This window comes from Tachyglossus aculeatus, unplaced genomic scaffold (genome assembly GCF_015852505.1).
Source record: "Tachyglossus aculeatus isolate mTacAcu1 unplaced genomic scaffold, mTacAcu1.pri scaffold_1_arrow_ctg1, whole genome shotgun sequence".
Taxonomy (NCBI): Eukaryota; Metazoa; Chordata; class Mammalia; order Monotremata; family Tachyglossidae; genus Tachyglossus; species Tachyglossus aculeatus.
Genome location: NW_024044915.1, coordinates 3,060,397 through 3,065,209, shown reverse-complemented (window position 1 = coordinate 3,065,209; position 4,813 = coordinate 3,060,397).

Sequence of the window (4,813 nt, the reverse complement as noted above, 5' to 3'; positions counted from 1 at the left end):
TACAGGCTAGCACCAGTCAATTAATCAACCAGTCATATTTACTGAGCACATACTGTGTGCAGAGAAGTTTACTAAGTACAATAAAACAGAATTGGCAGATACATTTCATACCCACTAGGAGCTAAAAATCGTGGGGGAGACAGACATTAATCTAAATAAATACATTATGGATATGGACATAGGTGCTAGATGGCTGTTGGGGGGTTGAATATCCAAGTGCAAAGGTAATGCAGAAGAGACTGGGAAAAGAGGAAATGAGGGCTTAGTTAGAGAAAGCCACTTGCATTAGATGCCCTTTTAATAAGACTCTGAAAGTCAGGAGAGTGATCATCTGTTTAATAGGTAGAGAGGGTTTTCCCAGCTACAGGCAGTATGTGGGCAAGAAGTCATCAGTTGGACAGAAGACATCGAGGCATAGTGAGTAGGTTGGCAAAAGAGGAGCAAAATGTTCAGGCTGGGTGTTAGTAGGAGAGCAGTCGTGTGGTTCTGTCACCCTCACCAGGCTGTGAGCTACCACTAGTTCAGGGCTTCTGTCACCTATAAGAGGCTGTGGGCAACCAACAGACCAGGTGTTTTGTCACCATTGCTAGGCTGTGGGCCACCACCAGTCCATGGTTTCTGTCACCTTCACCAGGTTGTGTGCCACTACCAGTCCAGGGGCTCTTTCATATAAAGCAGGAGAGTTTATCGTGGTAAGAGAGTTTGTGTACATTAATGAAGCTTAGAGCTATGCCATTGAGAGATACTCTCTTCAGGATCACCCATAATGGAGAAAGCTACCACTCCTGGTGAGTTGTAGTATAGAAAAGACACACACAACAGTTCACCCCTAGTTAGGCAACTCTAAACCTACTGCCTCCCGGAAGAACTCATCACACAACCACCAGTCCAGACACAGGGAGAACTGAGGACTGAGCAGTCTACATACGGAGTGCAGGCCACTTACATGGGTGGGATTTTAAAACATCTTCTCATTTGCATAAGCCCACTCCAGATTACATAGGCAGCTCCCCTTGGCTCTCCTGACAATGCTCCCACAGGAGTGAACCCTCATTGGTTCCGGTTCCCGTCCATCAGGTTCCGGGGCTTCTCACTGGCGCTTGAGCACAAAGTTGGCATCCCTTGTTCTCCTAGAGTTTTCTTGGTAAAAATATGGAAGTGATTTACCATTGCCTCCTTCCGTGCAGTAAACCTGAGTCTCTGCCCTCGACTCTGTCCCATGCCTCTGCTGCCCAGCACTGGTGAATTTTGACTTGTAGAAGATTGTTTTCCACTTTCTAGCCACTGGCCAAGCTAGGAATTGAATGGGTATGCCTCTGTTTGACTCTCCCCTCCATAACTGAGACCGGTAGAGTATGGGAAACTCTCCAGATGTGACCCTGAGAGGGGATATTCTCCAGTAGGGAGTGCATAATGAATCTTTCACCTCATCGCCCTTTTCTGCCCCCCAAACCACAACTAGAATGCTCTCATGGCTTAAAGTCTTGGACATTCACTAACCCTAACTAACTGCTATGCCACCTAGACACTTAAAATTACCTGAAGGAAGAAGTAGTACAATATGACAAGTACCTGTTTCCCCTGCATGACTGTAATCTCCTGAAGCCTATGGACTGTGTCTCCTTTCTACATTGTGCCCTCCTAAATACTTAGTAGCTGCCCAACAAATACTGAATCCAACATAGAGGATGGACTGATAGGTGTGTAATTAATCGAAGTGCATTTTGGGGCTATGACCCCTTCTACATGTGCAGGGGTCAGAATCAGTAGAGAAACATCAGCCGCTCCCCTGGGGCTTATCCTTATCTCCAGAGGAGGCCCAGAGAGCAAAGGTGAGTACTGAGGCCTATCTTGACCAACAAGATGCTACCCAAAGGAATTTTCTTGATTTTGCTGGCTCAGAGTTGCCAGGATAGAGTACACCTCCAGGAAGGGGCAGGTGAGTTATTGGGGTCCCCAGGCTGTCTAGTGTGTCACTGGGGCCCCTGTTGACACAAGTGGGTTATTTCACCCCCTGCAATCCCTGAGGGTGACGAGGGCTATTATACCACCCGGGGGGCAGAGGTCATTATTTCGACCTCTGGGGGCAAAGTGGGTTAACTGACAACCAGGTGGAGACATGTGGGTTATTACACCTCCCTAGGCGGGATGAGTGCGTCGTTACACCCCCCGTGGGCCAGCTGTGTTATTACGTCCCTTCTTCGGGGGGGTCTGGTGTGTTATTACACGCCTGGGTGGACCAGGTAGAATATTACGCCCCCCAAACCCGGGTTACAGGTGTGTTATTATGCCTCCTAGAGGCATATTTGAATCCTTAGGGACCCTAGTGGGTCTCTGAATCCCAAATGGGTTATTTGGCCCCCAAGGCCCCACGTAGGTTATTTCACCCCACCTGGGCCAATGTGGGTTACCTCTCACCCCGGTGGTGGTTGAGAGGGTTATTACACCTCTCCACGGAGCTGAGTGGGTAATTACGCCTCCCTGGTGGGCCAAGTGTGTTATTGGAGTCCCCGGGGCTCCTAATGGGTCACTGGGTTCCCCCCCAGTGCCCAAAGTGGGTACTTCAGTCCTCCAGGTCCCTGAGTAGGTTATTTCACGCCCCGGGAGGCAAAGGGTATTATTTCAACCGCGGGGGAGAAAGTGAGTAACTGGGGCCCTCATGGGTCATTGAAGTTCTGTTTTGGACATGTTAAGCTTGAGGTGATGGGAGAACATCCAAGTAGAGATGTCTTGAATGCAGGAGGAAATGTGAGACTGCAGAGAGGGAGAGAAGTCAGAGCTGGAGGTGTAGATTTGGGTATCATCCGCATAGAGGTGGTAGTTAAGCCATGGGAGCAAATGAGTTTTCCAAGGAGTGGGTGTAGATGGAGAATAAAAGGGGACCCAGAACTGAACCCTGAGGGACTCCAAAAGACTCTCTTTCACAAGAACGGAATACAGTGTTCTGTACACAGTATGTGCTCAATAAATATGACAGATTGATGGATTGATTATACCACCGATTTGTAGGACCACCCAAACTGCCCTCTCACCCTTACTATGTCATCCTGGGTCTTTCTTTCCAACCTGTCTTGCTTTACCTTTGTGGGAAAGACAAGCAGCGGCCATGCACAACCTGGCCTCCCAAACCATGACACATAGCTGGTATCCAGCTTTGCTCTGTGTTGCCCCCCCAACCACATCATCCCTGGGACTCTTTTCTGACCGGCCTTTCTCCATCCCTGTGGGAGAACAGAAAAAGCAGCAGCAGAAGAAGGATGAGAAGCAGAAGCAGAAGCAAAAGCAGGTGCCGGAGCAACAACAGTGGCAGCAGCGTGCCATCTCCACATAATATAGAATGGTGAGAAACCTGCAGCAGTGTCTAAAGAACCATGAGCCACAAGAAATATGAAACTCTGTTCTTCTAATCACAGTACCCTAAAGCTTTTGTTTCCTAATTTTTGTTTTCATCTCTGTCCTCAACTTACATTCATTTTCTTTTTTATTTTCTCCTAATGTCACAGGCCTATTTCACCCTTTATTCTTTAACTGTGATTTCCTTGAGTGTGAGGGACCATGCCTAATGCTCACCTGGGTATTACATTACTGTTTTCCTAAGAGATTCTTGTCCTGGCTATGGCATATTCAAAGCCTAGGCATTCTCGACTTTGTATAGATACAGGCTTGACTGACATGAATACTGGGAATGCTTGAAGAGGAGAATTGAGTTTACCATTGGATATCAAATCTGATGGAAAAAGCCAGTGTGGTCTTTGGAAGGTCAATTTACTCGATTTAGATTAGCATATTTTGGACACATCATCAAGAGGACTAATTCTCTAGAGAAGACAATAATGCTAAGAAAAGCCTAGCGAAACCATGGGAGACCAGAAGCTAGATGTATAGAAACTATAACAGCAATAACAGAAGAATCCTTAACATGGTTATGGATTATGGCAGAAGATAGGATGTTCTGGAGAAAATATATGCAGAGTGCTATGAATCAGAAGCAACTCGACAACATTTAATAATAATAATAGTGATAGTAATAATCATTTGATGTCAATGATGAATTGAAAATGACCGTGGCCTGCATTTCATTTCCAAGTAGACTAGCTTGTCATCAGCTGCGTATCAGACAGTCCAAGTTTCAACTTAAATTTCTTCTGTCCAGTAATAATATGACACCAGGGGCCATTTTGTCCGGGATTTTTATTTTCAATGCGCAGCTTCTGTCCTCCAGTCCTTCTAGCTTCCCCACTATTGAGTTCTGTAGCTTGGAAGCAGAGTCGCCATGCTCAGAGGAATTTTGGGAGGTGACAAAAAGGTTCTGTAGTTGCGGAAGTTCATGGAAACCCAAGGTTGTTCTAGGATAGGGGAGACATGAGGAAGATTAAAGACAAGGAAGCTGTCGGGAATTGAGCAGTTGAACATGGCAGACACAGAGGGTAAAAGAGTTGGTGAAAATATTTTTAAAAGGTGAGACATGGTAGATGTAAGGACAGAAGGGAGTGGAAAGATTAGATGGAGATTTGGGGAGAATTTATATCTGATAGTTTCAATTCTGTCACCAAAATAGTTGGTAAAGACATCAGGGACAAGAGAGAGGAAGTAAGGGCATGAGGACTTCAGTAAATATGGAGGTGGACAAAGATGGAGAGGTAATGTTTTTGAGTGGAAGGCAGGGAGGAGTTATAGCAAATTAGGATTAATTTATATTAATTGAAATTGATGAACAGTTGAAATTTCCATTAATAAGGTTCTTCAGTATGAATGCATCACCAGAGGAAGCATACTGTGAGGGTGAACCAGAACTAGGAGATGGTGGTGTGAT